The sequence below is a fragment of the Chenopodium quinoa genome, unplaced genomic scaffold, assembly GCF_001683475.1.
Source record: "Chenopodium quinoa cultivar QQ74 unplaced genomic scaffold, ASM168347v1, whole genome shotgun sequence".
Classification (NCBI taxonomy): Eukaryota; Viridiplantae; Streptophyta; class Magnoliopsida; order Caryophyllales; family Amaranthaceae; genus Chenopodium; species Chenopodium quinoa.
In genome coordinates, this window is record NW_018744239.1 from 7,488,073 (window position 1) to 7,505,282 (window position 17,210).

General features: G+C 34.4%; 1 long non-coding RNA gene across 11 annotated transcripts; it reads left to right on the forward strand.

Annotated features, from left to right (window-relative positions):
- The first annotated feature begins 2,400 nt into the window (after nucleotides 1-2,400).
- Nucleotides 2,401-8,656, forward strand: LOC110694430. 11 transcript variants are annotated; one of them, XR_002505846.1, is made up of 5 exons: nucleotides 2,401-3,091; nucleotides 3,302-5,271; nucleotides 6,652-6,744; nucleotides 6,831-7,841; nucleotides 7,975-8,035. It is a non-coding gene; the product is annotated as an uncharacterized LOC110694430 (long non-coding RNA). The 11 variants fall into 11 exon arrangements; XR_002505848.1 differs by having other exon boundaries at nucleotides 2,402-4,570; nucleotides 5,156-5,271; XR_002505845.1 differs by having other exon boundaries at nucleotides 2,402-4,458; nucleotides 4,538-5,271.
- The last annotated feature ends 8,554 nt before the right edge of the window (nucleotides 8,657-17,210 follow it).

Here is a 17,210-nt window from a genome sequence, read left to right on the forward strand (position 1 = left end):
GGGACTCAAAAAACCATTGAAATTAGGGAAGGTGAACAACACTGACTGCCACACATAACCATCTAGCTTTTTTTGTTTTTTTTTTTTTGGGTTGTTTAAGTTTATGTGCAAGAATAGGTGGTTAGGTGTATTTTGTTGATATTAGTATGATGCAAGCATGAAAGGCAGTCAGATGATAGTATTTTTGTACCCCCTGTATAATTGAATGAACATGACAATGACTTTTGATATGTGGGTAAGTGATCCATCAGTAGAGTTTTCACATTGTTGAATACAACACTTCAAAGTAGAGGTACCTCAAACAACAATCTCAACCAGGAAATTATGTGAGCAAAACTCTACTGTGAAGTGACATTCAATGGAGTCCCTTCATCATTTGGATTACAAATAAGCACCCAATTTTTAAGAAAACTTAGATGGGGGACTCACAACTTGAGTGCATCATAAGAAAACCAATTGAGACTCCTCTTTCAAAACACATATAGGGACTGAAAATGTAGCCCTTGCAAACCATATTACATACTAGCCTCATCATTCATCAATCAAATTCCCCTTATAAAATACCATTTCCAACATGATAAACAACAACTATTCAGCCAACACCAATTCTCAACAGCAACCCACAATAGACCAATCAAGTCAGATGTTAACATAGTATACATAACCAAGCAAAAGACAGCATACTCAATCTTCAACCAACACCAATTATCAACAGCAACCCACAATAAACCAAGCAACTCAGATATGATCATAGTATACTCAACCTAGCAAAAGACAGCACACTCAATCTTCAACCAACACCAATTATCAACAGCAACCCACAATAAACCAAGCAAATGGCATATGAACATAGTATACCCAAGGCACCAAAATACAACACAATCAATCTTCAACCAACACCAATTATCAACAGCAACCCACAATAAACCAAGCAAATAAGATATGAACATAGTATACCCAAGGCACCAAAATACACCACAATCAATCTTCAACCAACACCAATTATCAACAGCAACCCACAATAAACCAACCAACTGAGATATCAACATAGTATACCCAAGGCACCAAAATACACCACAATCCAACAGTATGGAATACATAATAACAATAGGGGCCAAAATTAATTCCAAAAAAAAATGGTGAAGACCACAGATCCAATAACCAACCAAACAACAGCATCAACCACCAGTAACCAACAATTAAAAAAATCACCATCAAAAATCAAGGCAACCAACACAGTCATGAACACATATCCAACATACCAGCATGTATATTGACAGAAAAAGGGACTCAATTAACAAATTAAAGATGTTAGGGTTAGGAGTCGTTACGCAAGTTGTCATTTGAAGGGTTGAACCTTAGGGTTCATCCGCCTCGCTTCATCAGCCTCAACTAGAGGGACACCAACAGTAACCTTAGGTGGAGGAGTAGCAGAAGTCGCCGCCATGTCCGGGTCATCGTTAGAGGACAAAATCACCTAGTCCTCGTCAGGTATGCCACGGATCCGCCTCAAGGCCACCCTCGCCGCCTTCCTGGTTGCCCGGATCTTTGTTGGTGGCCTTGCCCTCTTAGCTTGGGGGTTGTGGGTTGCAACAGAACTTCCTTCACCGCTTTCAGACGCCGGATCTACAGCCATACCACTGAAATCGAGGGTTTTTTTGCCTTTTGACTCACCCTGCCCCTCTCTCTTCTCCTCCTCCTCTACGCTCTGAAGGACTTGGCCCAAAGCTTTTTAGGTTTCAGAAGTACAGTAAGGACCAACCTCACCGGATTCGTAAAACCAGCGAGGAAAGGGAGATCCGGTCTCAAAGCAGTGGATGAGGGAGAGAATCAAATTCTCCTCGCCCTTGTCGTTAGTGGCTATGTATGCATCACGTAAAGGTCAAGGTTAACCATGGTCTTTTGGGACTCGATTTTATGGAGATCTGACTTTAGATTTTCAGATCTACAGAGGAAAGGTGGAGAAGAAGAAGAATGAAGAGGAGAGAGGAATACGAACAGAACGATGCAGAGGATGAACTAGGGTTCATCTTCTTAATCTTGATGAACAAAAGGGGAAATCCAGGCCGCATTAATTGTTGACAGTTGGGAAGTGGAATTGAATGTGAGTAGGTGAGGAGAATCAGAAAACAAATGGAGGGAGTTGTTATGTTAATGTAATCAGATTATGTTAATGTTAATGTGATTAAGCAAACATAAGGGCAACAATTAGAAAATCAGAAATATAAAGTGAGGGTAAAAGAGTAATTTTAAGGGTTTTTTTTTACTAATAAAGGAAATAAAACAGATAGTTGCACATAACCCTGATCGGACAAAAATGGCAAAAGTTGCAGATAATATTTAACGGAGGGAGTATATATATATATTCAAATATGAGAACCTTGCTAGTGTAGCTTATGAACAATAACACGGTTACTGTTGAAAATGAATAGTGATAGGACTTTTTTGTCCTTTTTCCAGCTTTGTTCGGCAATGCTTTCCTTCACAGCCATGTATCGTATGACTCCAATTTTTCATTCCATTTCATCAACCTCCCTTTCTCTCTCATCAATGGCGATTGATCCTCTCCTAGAATTGAATCAACCAACTGTTCACTCAAATTGAAGGAACTGTATCAAGTTCATGGTCCTTTAATTAATGAATTCCAACTCCAATTTCTTCATTCTCAACCGAATTACTACAATTAGGGTAAAATTACCCAGTTCCAGATTGTTCCAGCCCAGTCTGCTGCTGGTGTTTCTGGCGACGAAGAAGATGAAAATGCTGACGAGGAGTAGAAAAAATCGAGGGGTTATGAAAATTAAGATGCGGATGAAACCCTTGATAATAGAAATTCGAATTTAAGGTTTGAGGAGAGAGAGAGAGAGAGAAAGGAGAGCGAGAGTGAGTAATCTTGCTAATTGTGGTTGTGGTGGGGTACAGAAGATCAGATGGCGGCGATAGCGGGATGAAGAGAGAGAGTGTGAGAAGGAGGTGAAGGAGGGAAGAGATTGTGAGGAAAAAGAGATGGTTAATGTTGGCGGTGTTGGCGGTTTTGGATCAGGCGGAGGAGGAAATCGTCGCCGCCGGTCATGTTGGTGGTGGGTTTAAGGTGAGATTTGGGGCTGATTATGATGGGATCATGAGTTTCATGCCTCTATCTTACTCCAAAAACCCAATTGTTCACCAATAATCCCCAATTTTTTGCATCAAAATTTCAAAGAATCACAAAACCCCATCAATCAAAATATCAAATCATCATTTTGTGGGTTTTAATTGGCGGATTTTACGAAATTCGTGTAAAATTGATACCTAAATGCAGGATCAGCTGATATCTCTGGCAGATGCGCGTGGAAGTCTATAGTAAGAGCAGCAACCAGCAAGAGTTGGAATTCTGATTCAAATTATGATGTTGGTTTTGCTTTTGTACTTGGTCATGTTTTGCGTCGCCATAAATTTCACTATCTTCCTGAAGCTAGCGCTTTTCTTTTGATTGGTAGTATAATTCTCCCTTTTTTGCTTTATTGAACAGGGTATTTTAAAATTAATACTGCATGTGTTGAGTTTTTTTTTCTTGTCAATTTCGAATCTTATTTGCATGATTTTGGTCCAAAATGGAGTGTCAAAGTGTTGTTGTATCTGTATTGGAGTGTTGGGTATTTGTTGCGGGTACTTGAAGTGAAATGAAGAGTTAGGATAGCATATATGATCCCGAGTTTACAGACACTGCAATTAGTAATTAGTTTTCGATGTTTGTTTTTGATGCTAGAACTGGATGCAATGTCTGCTATTTATGTTATAGTTTTGGGTGTTATTGGTGATCTCATTCAATCCTTTTTGGTACCCTTTTATGCCTGATATTTGCCGGAATGAAGTGTATAAGTGTTGTATCTATGCTTGAGTGATGAGAATCCAATATGGGTACTTCAGGTGAATTGAAAGTTTTAAGTAATGTAGATGATCATGGTGCCTCTTACAAGTTGTACAAGGAGTCGAGGAGGGTTCAACTTTATGGGTTTTGTTCTTTATTAAGGTTTAATTTTAATTTTAATTCACCAATTCAGAACAAACGTATTAGTTTTCTTAAGGTTTAGAACCTAATCGTATATATTAATGATGAAATGGTTAGAAAATGATATAAACAGGGGGGGTTGGAGAGAATAAAAAAAGATTTAGTTATGAAAGTAGAAAATTAAAGAACTTTAGATTGAATTGTTTTGTTTGTTATTAGAGTTTTCTGTTTTGCTAGAAATTATTCTTTGGTGATGGAGTATTGCTTATTATTAGGAGTAATAATATTAGAATTTCCTACAAAGTACGGAATGTTGCTTACTATTTGAATCATGTGTAGTTTCTTATGAAATATTGATCTGATTCTTCTGTAAATAAATAAGGTATCTATCAGAGAAAATGTACACTGGGTCACTGGCCATATTGTTTGCCGTTTGATTTGCGATTCTAGGACTTGAAATTGCCCAGGTTTGTTCTGAACTTTTGCTTATTTCTTAGGCATTAAATAAAGTCCATGCAACTAAACACCAAGTTTTGTATCTTGCAGAAAAACACCACTACTTGCTCCCCTGCATTCTGGGTAACCAATCTATGTCATATACCCCTCCATAGTCCATACTCTACTGTCTATATGCCTAAGATCTTGAAATAATAAATCAATTATTTAATCATCTCATTGTCAAGTTGTCAACAATAAGTTGAGAGCTAATTAAATTATGCCAATTATTATACTGCAAGAATTTCTCCACTTGACGTCACAAAAGCAGGCAAACCATCTGCATGTATATCGCCTAAAGCAAGTTTAAGTGTTTGACATGTCTTGGGAACTATTTTTAGACTTATTGTAAGACCTTTACAGGGATCTTGTGGGTTGGATAATTGGATTTCGACCAGTTTGTTTGAGGTTATGTGTTTTTTAATGCTGTTGAAATCATTTTCAGATAATTGCCTTGTTGTGATAAACTTTGTAATTTGGTAGAAAGTCTTCTCTTGCTCTTCTCTCCCTCTTTAATGGTAATTTGTTCAATTTTAAGTGGGATTTGTATATTTTATAATTTGCTCAATTTTCCTGTTTAAAATGTAATTTGCCTTGTTTTACTGGTTTTCTTTGGTACTTATACTTTGTTGTATATATAGTGAAATTATTTAGTGTTTTTCCAATTAGATACTATGTGGTTTAGGCTGTATTTAATGAGCTCAGCAATATTTTGGAGCCCGAGAAGCCAACTTACACTCCAAAGAAAGGAAACCTATGCATCATCATGTTTGCTGGTCTACAAGGTATGTTGAATGTTAAGGTGTAGTGCGGTCTACACTAAATTGTTGGAGTACTGTTTTTCTGTTGTTCTTTCTAAAAGGAGGCTAATACACAAACTTGATCTTGATACTATGTATAATTTTGCCGCATGCCTAAATGTTCATGACCAGGAGAGGGGAGGTTAGGAGGGGAGGGGAGGGGGGGGGGGGGAGGGGAGGAGGTAGGGGGTGCTTTCATTGACATTAAAATTTTAGGATAAAAATATTGTTCATAGGCAAGCAACCAACTATTGTTTTAATAAATATCCATTCAAAGGAGGGACTGAACCAAATGACGTGAATGGACACAATAAGGAAGCGTCTTAAAGTTTACAAATAATCAGCCCTGTCTTAGATTGTTCGCCATATTTTCTTCGCTAATGTAAAATACCAAATTTACCCTTGGCTGATCGGGATACCAATCCTTTATACAAGTGTTGTAGATTTGATTTTGCTTCTTCTAATTTTGATGGCATTATTATTTTTTGTATACAAAAAATGGTATTTGGCATGGACTAATTCTAATCAAACATTTTTAGTATTTGGGCTGCCTCTTCAATTAAATTAATTTGATATAGGTTAATATTGAATTAGGGTTTGATTTTAGGAATAAAAAAATACAGAATGTTAGTATGTATCCTGTGACATGGGGGAGTACAAAAGTGGAGTTAGTAATTCATTACAAAATTTCTTAATTTGAATATTTACGCTGAGTGAGACGATCTAAAGTATTGTGCATGTATTTTCAGATCCTATACGAATGAAAATATACTTAGATTATACTATGTACATAGTAATAACATATAACTCAGTCAATTATGGGATTATTTGATAAATCAAACACAACTTTCTTTTGGAGTACTTGAACATGAGATTGTGCTTGCATCTATAATCCTTATAATTTTGGATTTGTGCTGTTAAATTCATTTTGTTTGCTGTGTTTGATGTTCATTTTAGAGCACTTGGAGATATATAGAGGTTAAAATTATGTTAATTAGGTAAACTTTCTTCCTTGAGCAATAACGATGTGATCACCCACAAGCTTATCATTGTGAAAGATGTATGTCACTAAAATCGATACTTTGTGTGATTAGTCCGAGTTTCTTGCAGGGAAATGGTAGTAATAAGAAGTATTTTAAGATGATTTATTACTCTCTGCACTAACTTTTTGCGTTAATTCCAATGTGGGTACATGTAGCTTCAAACAATATCCGAGGATTTTGAGCTGATGCTTTCTGTGTTTATGCTTTTCTGATTTTTGTAGGATTTTTGCTGCTTTGTATTTTGATTGAAGATAATCAATGCTCACGGGGCATTAAAATAATAATTTAGTTTTGAATATGTATTTTTCCTTTCTAAAATTAGGTGGGGAATTGGAAGGATAAGTATGACTTCATGTTAGCCGACATTTTGAAGCAAAATAAAGTAAATATTTCAAGCATAAGATTTGATCCCGGGGTAAGGACAACTGATTCTGATAGGTTTATAGCTGATTATGAGAATGATCATACTTCTTATTGTTGGTCTGCTTTGTAAAAGTTCAGGGCAAAAGAGAAGGAGACCGAGAAGGAGGCTCTTTAGGGAGTTAAAGCTCAATGAATTCTGAAAGCTCAAAAGGGTTCAGGCTCTTCACTCTCTTGTGGAGTGTGCTGCAGAACATTAAAGCCATTTTGAGCAAGTATTCTTGCTTGATTAATCGGTCAGTCTCCAGCTGAAATTTTAATACAAAGTCAAGCTTATCTTTCAAGGCACAATTGACATCCTTCACAATTCCTGGAGCAATTATACCAGTAATGAGTTGTAGAAGTATCATTCCAAATGAATATATAATTGATTCTCAAGTAACTACTCCAGTTTCAAGTCAATATACACTAAGATGCAGTATAATGTTGGCTTTTGATAGGAGTCTCATTTTGTGGATAAAAAAGAAGATTCCCAATTCACCAAGTTTGCTATTAAAATTGGCATTAAGGACCTTAGTGAGTTTTTAAGTTCCCATGGAAAATTGGAGGGTTATTTTTATGAAGATCAAGGCAGAGCATAGTTCTATTACAATGCGAACTCAAGTTTGTCATTGTAAAGGGAGAGCAAAGGGAATATCTATCAAGGTTGATATTTTTCTTCTTGTATGTTTCATTCTCTATTTTTCTATTTCTAACCGGTTGTATTCTGTTGTTCGTCACTGTTATAGCAAAATAATCAATTAGATTCTCATGTGGCCAGTGACATGCATGCTACGTTGAACTTGGATGATGGATTATGGGATATGATTTTGTTGAAACGGCTATCATTTTGAGTCGGAATATGCCAAAACAGAATCATATACGGCTATCCCAATTGATCTCGACAATAGTTATATGATAATTAGTAGTTAACAGTATGAGTTATATTCTTTGGTGTCTTTGATTTCAGGCTGTTAACCTCACAGACAAGCTTCTTTGTCTGAAGTAGAAATTCATGGAGGAGGATCAATCTGAATGACTGAACCACCCAACAGAAGACATATGCAGCATCAAAAAGATCCATGAGCCCATTGTGGACAGACAATCAAAATCGTATGCAGCCTCTCTTTTTGTTAGGTTACTGTTAATTTTGTGGTTTGTAGGACTCATTGTGGTTTGAAGAGCCCATAATTGAATCTGCTTCTGAGAGTAAGGATCACCTAACATCAGTCTTGGATGCAAACAGGAAGACCTGACCTTTGTCAAGAGCGATGTTAGCCATTCTACCCTTAGTGAGCTCTGTCAAGGCATGAATTCTTTTATTTGTTGATTAATTAATAATATACTCAAGCTGGATGAATCCCTCATAGCTTAGTTTTTTAAAATAGATTTTAATTGCTTTGTTAAACTGTTTCAATTATACTTGATTAAGGTAAGGTTCTGGGTTTTGGATTAGCGAGGATTAGCGAATATTGCATTGTTCAAGAATCACCCGATAAACAACACTTTCTCTTTACATACATTGTTCACCATATTTCAAAGCCTTTGTTTTTATCCACTATATATGTCAGAACTGCATCCGTTCTCTTTATATACAGTGTCTTCAATAATAATGGTAAATATGCTCCTGATGACAGGGTTATTGCTGAGCATGAAAAATCAGTAGCTGGAACCAGAAGGGGCTTGACATAGCAATGCCGGGACAAAGAACTGAACCCAAGAGATCTATTTTAAAATCTTTGAGGCTGCTTGATGTGTTTAGTTTATATAGCAAGCTTACTTGTGACTAGCAACTTGCTTTTTAAAGATTGCATATTGTGGTGTTTATTAAATTTACATGTGACGTGTTCTTTACCTTTTGTTTCATTTTACTTCACATTCTGTAAATTTTTTTCTCATATTGTCTTCGCTTAATTTTCTTAGTATTATTTCAGGAAGTTAGTAGTCTACACTGCATTGTTATAGTTACAAACTTACAATTTTGCTTGGTCAAATGGTTTGAAAATCTCATCATACAAAGTTTTTGCAGAAACTGCTTTGCTGTTTCTGAGGTGGTATGAATTTCTTGATACACTTCAGAGGTTGAATATGAGATTTAAAGTATGGAAGAAAGACATATATAATTCATCTACATTGTACTCCACTAGAAGGACATCTATAATTTAAAGTATGGAGTTCTTTATTAAAAAAAATAAAAAATAAAATAAAAAATTAAAGTATGGAGTATATTTTATCTAAAATAATTTCTTGACATTGTTGAAATGGAAGAGGGAATAGGTAAGGCTTTTACAGTGTTTTCAACGTTTAAAAAATGGGAGTTTGTTGTGCTTATGACCAGAGATGTTTTTTCTTTCCACCTTGATTAATTAGTGATATATTTCATATATATAAATTGAAAAAATGATCTAATATTCACATTCATACAAAAGTAGTGTGTCACATACATATGTTGCGAATACCCCACTAGATGTACTTTGAAGTGGGGATTCCTTTACCCTTCCCCCCCCCCCTCCCCCTACTTTTAAAGTGCTTAACCCGTTAACCTAGGCCGGAAGGACATGTGAGAGGTTCTGACCTAATAAAACCCTTCTCCTTACCAACCAAATAAGAATATAAATTAGTCTTGAACCTATCTTACTATAATCAAGATATTTAAATTAAATCAACTTTATTATTAATTGCAATAAAGGAATTACGATAACTTGGGATAGCGCGCGTAACGTGCGCAATACCACAACTAGTAGATTAAAAAGAAACATATATAGAAAGTATTTCTTATAAGTATCATGCAATTATAATACTCTGACCAATAATCAATTGTTCTTTTAGAAATTAGTCAATCAACTTGGAATTTTCATGACCTTACTCAACTTGACATCAATTTGACTCAATCTAGACTCAGCCCAATTCAAAATTGACCCCAAAAATATTCGATGTAACACAATCCAATATGATGAGAGATGAATAGATGCTAACAACACGATATAATAATGACCCATGAATGACTTAACAATGGCCTAATAATAATAATAAGGAAATTATAGAAAATAACACCTCAAAAAAACCTAAATTTTGATTATAACACCACCACAACCAAAAAAAAAAAAAAAAAAAAAAAAAAAAAACTAAACTTTGATTATAACACCACAAAAAAAAACGAAAAAATTGGTTTCAAAACCACCACTTAAATTTTCCATCCAAAAAACTGTTAGTGGGCCCCACATTGTACACGTGTCAATTATTTATTGGATAAAAAACACGTGTCACTATACTATTGGTTTAAAAAAATTAATAAAAAAATATAAAAAAAAAAAGAAAATTTCTTTTTTTAAAAAAATAAAACCCCAAATAACCCAGCCACCACCTTCACCACCGGCGTTTGTTCCCTCTGCCCACCGTCGTCACCCCAACCCGCGCTGCCGACTCCCCTTAGCCGACCGACAAAACCAGGCCAGCCTAGCTGACCACCAGAACAACCCAGCCTCAGCCCTGATTCGATTTGGTTTGGGTGCGGGTTTGGGTTCAGGTGACGGTGACGGTGAGGGTGAGAGATGTAAAGCGGTATTTGGGTTTGGGTTTGGGTGTGGGTTGGGGTTTCGGCGACAGATCTGGGTAAGGGAGGGGAGTTTGGTGATGTTGCTGAGGTAGGTGGTGGTGGCATGATGTTGCGGTGGTAGGAGACAAGAATGGGTGGTGGTTTTCGTCGGTTTTCAGGGAGTGGGAAGGAAAGAACGGGGTGGTGGGGCTGGTTTTCGTCAGTTTTAGGTGGGGACAGAGGATGCCGACGGCCTAAGTTAGGGTGTCAGCTGCTGGGGCAGGTGGCTCCGGCGGTGGGGTTGGGGATAGATTTTTTTTTTTAATTTTTTTTCTTTTTTTTCTTTTAATTTTTTAAACCAATAAATGATTGATACGTGTCAATTAAGGGCCCCACTTAACGGTTTTTTTTGGATGGCGAAGTTAAGTGGTGGTGAAACCAATTTTTTGGTTTTTTTTGTGGTGTTATAATCAAAGTTTTTTTTTTTTTTTTTTTTTTTTTTATGGTGTTATAATCAAAATCGGGTTTTTTTTTGGGTGTTGTTTTCTAATAATAATAATAATAATAATAATAATAATAATAAGTCTCGATATTTAAAAACAAATATTTTCGAATATTGAATTATTTGAAAATAACCACCTATAAATAACCCCTATTTGAAAGTAACCACCTTACTTAAATTTTTTTGTATTTAACCACCATAAAAAGAATAAAAAATATAGTTTTTACCACCACATAACGGTTTTTGTGCAAAACAAGACAGTTCTGTTATTTTTTTTAACATTTTCGAGTTCGATTAGGATCCTTTAGGACCAAAATGATTCCTAAAACTTTAACTGAGTAATGTTTTTGGCTAAAAAAACACGACACTCAAATCGAGACATTTCTTAACCAGTAAAACGAGACATTTCTGTTGCTTTTTTTATGATTTCGAGCACAATTTTGGCCCTTTAAGGCGGAAATGACCCCCCTCATCCTTAAATTTAGGCTCCACTAACGATTCCCTAGATGAAAACCGTCATGTGATGGTAAAATCTATAATTTTTTCTTTTTAAAGGTGGTTAAATACAAAAATTAAAAAAAAAAAAAAAAAATTAAGTAAGGTGGTTAAAATCAAATAGTGTTTTTACAAAGGTGGTTATTCAATTTGGCCATTAGATCATCCATGACCAAAATCCTATCAAACCCGAAAGGGTCCAAATTGAAATTGACCTAATATTGAATCAAAATTTGACAAAATGTAATCAAAGCGACTCAAAGTCATCTGACGCGAACTTGACCCACTCAAGCTCGTTTTGAACCTTAATTATACTCTAATCTTAGTATGAACCAATCTGAAGTTAACTTAATCCTAACCCGGCCTAACTCCGGTAGGTATTGCTCTGTTTCAAAATTAACCTTACCTAAACCTAGGTTGGTCAAGGGGGTAATCTTGACCATTATGACCTAACTAGAACAAACCTTACTCGTCATGGATCAACCCAAACTTCATTCAATATTATTATCTTTACTATATAAGCCAAGAGGGGAGGCTGTGGTGTCCCTCAAAAAGACTTTAATACCCCTCTTGATTTATACTAAGAAGAGGTTAAAAAATAATTCTACATTAATTGTTTTTTTTTATCGTTCATTCATTAATTATCAATCAATTATGCCGCTAATTGATTTTTTTTTTTAAAATAAATGTCATTAAATAATGGAAAAATGGAAATTAATAATCCCACATTTGTCAATTTTGCTCAAAACAATCCCACCTTTTGTAAAATCTGGAAACAATCCCACCTTTAACCCCTATATTCTCAAAATGAGTCTTTTTACCAGATTATCAAGTTATTAACTTGTTGATGAAGGTTAAATGCCACGTGTCTTCTTTTTATTGGTCCTATTTTGATTTTTTAAAAAATTAAAATAAATAATAATAATAAAAAAAAAAAAAAAAAAATCAGCCCCACCCTCTTCCCTTTCCTGTTCCCCTTCCCGAGTTCCCTCTTCACGACCCATCTGAACCAGCAACCCCCACCGCTGCCGGAGCACCCACTGCCGAAGTTAGTACCCACTGTCATTTCCCTTCCCCTTCCCCAGCTTGCCTCTTCCTCGATTCCCTCCCCTTCTCCCTTCCCCTACTTCTACGGTTCTACCCCCTGCCGGAGTCAGTCCCCATTGTCGGACCACGTGGGTTGGGTGGGGGGTTGGCGTTTCAGGTTACGGGTTAGCTGGGTTCTGGGGCTGCCGGACCACGTGAGGGGTTTCGAGATTGGGTGGGTGGGGATTGCTGGACATACGGGATTAAGGTTCTTGGATGGGTTAGGTGGTAGTGTCATGGTGTGGTGGTGGTTATATATGAGGTTGTGGTTATTGAGGAAGCGGTGGTTATGGAGTTTTTCAGGTGGTCAAGGTAGGAGATGAAGGAGGAGAGAGATTTAAGAAAAAGAAAAAAAGAATTACCAATTGAACAAGTTGGAGGTAAAAAGGATCATTTTGAACAGATGAGGGTCAAATGTGAAATTTTTTCTAGATTTCGAAAAAGTAAGATTATTTTGAGCAGAAATAACAAAGGTGGGGATTATTAGTTTCCATTTTTCATTAAATAATTCTACATTTATTTTTGGACTTAATTCATTCAATTGATCTCGTAAGATTATGTCATGATTTACTCCATAGTCTTCAATCAATCATCGTAATTTCATCAATCACATAACTAGGGGTGGTTATTGGGCAGGTCGGTGCGGGTCATTAACAGAGCGGGTCGGTTGCGGGTCGGTTGCGGGTCAAGGTGAATATTTAGCGGGTTAGGGTCGGGTCAGGGTCAATGTGGGTCAGGGTCAAGGTAAAAGTGAAACGGGCCATTAACGGGCCAGTATGAAATACTCCCGTTCTATACAAAATATGGTGCAATTGAACAAAGAAATTTTAATAATAATACTACTCCAGTATGAAATTTTGAACCAGAATTTCGTAAAGATTGTATACAATCAATGAAAACTTGATGCAAGTAACGGGAAAATGTAACAGAGAATATAATAATCAATATTCAATTTAGCAAATAATTGTTAAATTTCAAGATACAGTAGAATGTACCAATTTCACATCAATAATTATCAATCAATTAACAATATATATCCAATTATTATCAACACACACACACACAACAAAAAAAAAAAAAAAAATCACAAAATTTCTCTAACACGAATCAACTAATACTACTACTATTGCAAATTCTTGTATCAGACGGTTTTACTTGAATCGCAATTTTTTGTATAAAACGAATTAAGAGTACAAAACCAAACAAATGTAATTGAAAATTCAAGTAAAAACATAATGAAACAAATCACTTACAAAAGTCCTCTTCCGATGAAATCTCCTAACATTTTTGATGATCAATTTCAAATTGCGTTACGAAAACCATATACTATACCAAGAAATCAAAGTATGAATGAAGAAGAATAAGGAATTGATTTATGTAACTGGGAAATGATCAAAGGTTCTAACAAAAAACGAGTAATTGAAGAAGTCAGAACCCAGAAATTTATATTCACAAAAATAAAAACAGAGGTCAATCTGAATTGAACTTATTTTGAGCTTATGAACGCTGAAGCGGCTTCAATGGAGAATTCTGAGTGCGCTTCAATGGAGGAGAGAGAAAGGTGGGCGGAAGAACAGAGGAGAAGAGAGAGAAAATGGAAGTAAGGCTGACCCTTAACCATTATTATTGGGCTTTATATTTTAATTCTTAAGCCCTGTCCATTAAAAAATAAGACCTTATAAAAGCCCTACAAAATAAGATCCTATAAAAGCCCTGTCCATTAAAAAATTAAAGGGTCAAAACCCTTTGATATTAGGTCCGACCCTTTTGCCATTGGGTAGCCCAACCCAATAACCACCCCTACACATAACTCATAAAATCAAATCATAATTTCCCAATTATAGTAAAATTATTACCTCCATTAATCAAATTTTTCGTCTACAAAAAAATAATTACCTTATATAATGAAATTATAGTACTTTTATATATTACTTATATCAGTATTGATATTTATGTGTTCACGCACGTATCGTGTGCAAATAAAGTCTAGTTATTATATAAGTGAAAGGGGAGGCTGTGGTGTACACCTAAAGAAACCATAACACTCATCTTCCTTTTAAATTTGATTCAAGATAACTATAAAAGAAGTCAATTAAAAAAAAAGATTAATTAATCAACAAAGAAATAGGGAGATTAATCAACCAGCAAAGAAAAAAGTAAAGATTAATCAATTAGCAAATAATTACATAAATTAAAAATCAATTACTTGAATTAAGTCCATAAATAAATAAATATATCTAAATTTATTATATATTATAAGACGTTCCTAAAATTGCCTTTGTGCCACGTGTACCCTTTCTTACACCAATATCACTCCATATCATCATTCAACAACCTTAAGCATCACGCCACATCATCAATCAACAATATAATCTTTATTCATGAGATCATAAAGTAAAAATGCATATAAAGATATTTGAACACCAAAGCTTATTGAATGAAAAGCACATGCACGTATTGCCATATCAATCCACACTTATAGATAAATACATATAAGAATTAGAATGTAGAATAAAAACAATTTAAAAAAAATCCTAATTGTTGTCACTGTATTCTAATTTACTCACAATAAAAAAAATTAACAGAACTTTTAAAGCATCATATATAAGAAAGAAATCATTCAAAGTATCGAAGTAAAACCTGGGTCACTAGTTACATTATATATATTTTATGTCTATACAATCAATCGATTAATAAATAATTCTGCATTTTCAATCAATCAATTAATTTGTACAATCAAAATCATTATAACTATACATATTAGTAAATTTGATATTGTTTTATACTCCGCATTAATATTGATGTTCATAATATTGTCAATCAAACTCATACCATCTTTATTGTTAATTGGGGTACCAAGCCCAACAATCCACATTCATCCTTTCATATTCATGAATAAATATATTTATTTTCATATAATATTTTATCTTTAACATTTTCTCGATTATATATGTGTGACAAAATCATATAAATAGTTAAGATAAATATTTTTTAAATTATTACATGATGCTTGCATATAGGGTTAATTATTACTTGTATTATTATGGGTAATGATACGACGACATATAAACATTAAATAGACTTTCTAAAATGGAATAAAGATGGAAATTTATGACAAAATCACGTATTTATTTATCCTCAATATTTTGAAAGGATACTCTAGTTTATCTATGTGATAGACAATTTTGGTTTATCACATGACATTTTGGTATATAAATCAACTTTATCCAGTCATCATCGATGGCGGAGACAGTTTTTATTGAAAAAGTTGTTGATTTATTTACAGAAATGTCATGTAATAAACAAAAAAGGTTTATCTCAGAAACAAAGTTGTATTTTATGATATTCTTTATTTGATTTTTATGAGGAAATCTAAGTTCATAACCAAGGGAAACCTTTGACTTTTTAACTATAAACAATAAGGAGACATTTGTCATTTTCCATTATAACAATGTAGGATTTGCCATTAGAAACTAATACTAATCTCTCTTTCTCTCTCTCCTCTAAACTAAACCCACTTCTTCTTCCATTAATAAACAACCACCCTCTTTCTCTCCTCTAGCTATTCTATCACCATCACCACAATAAACAACCACCCACCACCAAACCAAATTTCCCCACCACATGACCACTAGCACCATTGCTCTGCTCCAACTATATGATCCCAGCTACACTGCTCAAACCCAATAATAAGAACCATCACCGCCTCTTTTATGATTGTCAGCCACGACCCACGACAACGACAATTAGCAAATCCTTTCCCTAAAGGTTCGTATGACCCCACTTTACATACTTTGCTACTGGGTATCATTTATTCAGCCGACCGCGTGGTTTACAGTCATGAAGCGGTGTTTTAGGTGATTGATCGGTGTTGGCATGGAAGGGGAGGAGAAAGAAGGGAATAATTTTGTCCATGGTGATTGAATGACGTTTAAAAGAGGCCTCAAGGACGCCTGGCATAAATAGAAGAAAATTTAAGTTTTAATACCCAACACGATTTTCAATGCAAAATAATTACTAAAGCGCTATTTGATAAAGGAAATTGGTTTATCTAGGTGATTAAACTGAATTTGCTAATTTCTTATTAGTTTTTTATGCATGCGATACGTGTGTGATATAATATGCATGGAAACTAACACTAACAAGTTAATAATTAATGTCGTAGAATGTCAACTTAACTATTTTTTTTAGGTGACCTAACTAATGGAGTAATGGGTGTATATCGCTTTGAGTCTTCTATCACAAATGGCTAATCGTTAAAAAGAAAAAAAAAAAACAAATGACTAATTGAAAAATTAAATATTTATAAAAACAACTATAAACTTCAATGGTATGTCCTTTGATGTCAAATAAAAGCTTTAACGTTTTTGGCAAGTTTAATTTAATGTTATTAACTACTCATGATTAAGGTTTAAAGCATAATAAATAAGTAATAAAAAAATTCATGAAAAATCTAATTTTATATTGGTTATATATTTTTTTATTATTACATAAGTGCTAGATTATTAATTTTTTTAACATGATATTTCTTTTAGTAATAATTTATAAATAATTTTACATTATGAATAGTTACTACGTAATTTCAAATTGCATTTAAATAATTTCATGCATTGTGATATATAGATGAGAATGATAGAATTTTATTACATCAATGATTGATTTAATAACAATTTATATGATACATAGAATATCAAAAAATTGTTATAGTAATGTTAATTATAGTGTGAAATTGTTTTATAGATCGGGATAGCAAAGAACATATGAACATCATGTTTGACTCTTTGGTTGCTACAAAAATTAAAATTCTAAGAACTTGATTAATCAATAAAAAAACACATTTATGAATAATAAAAATAATGATTGG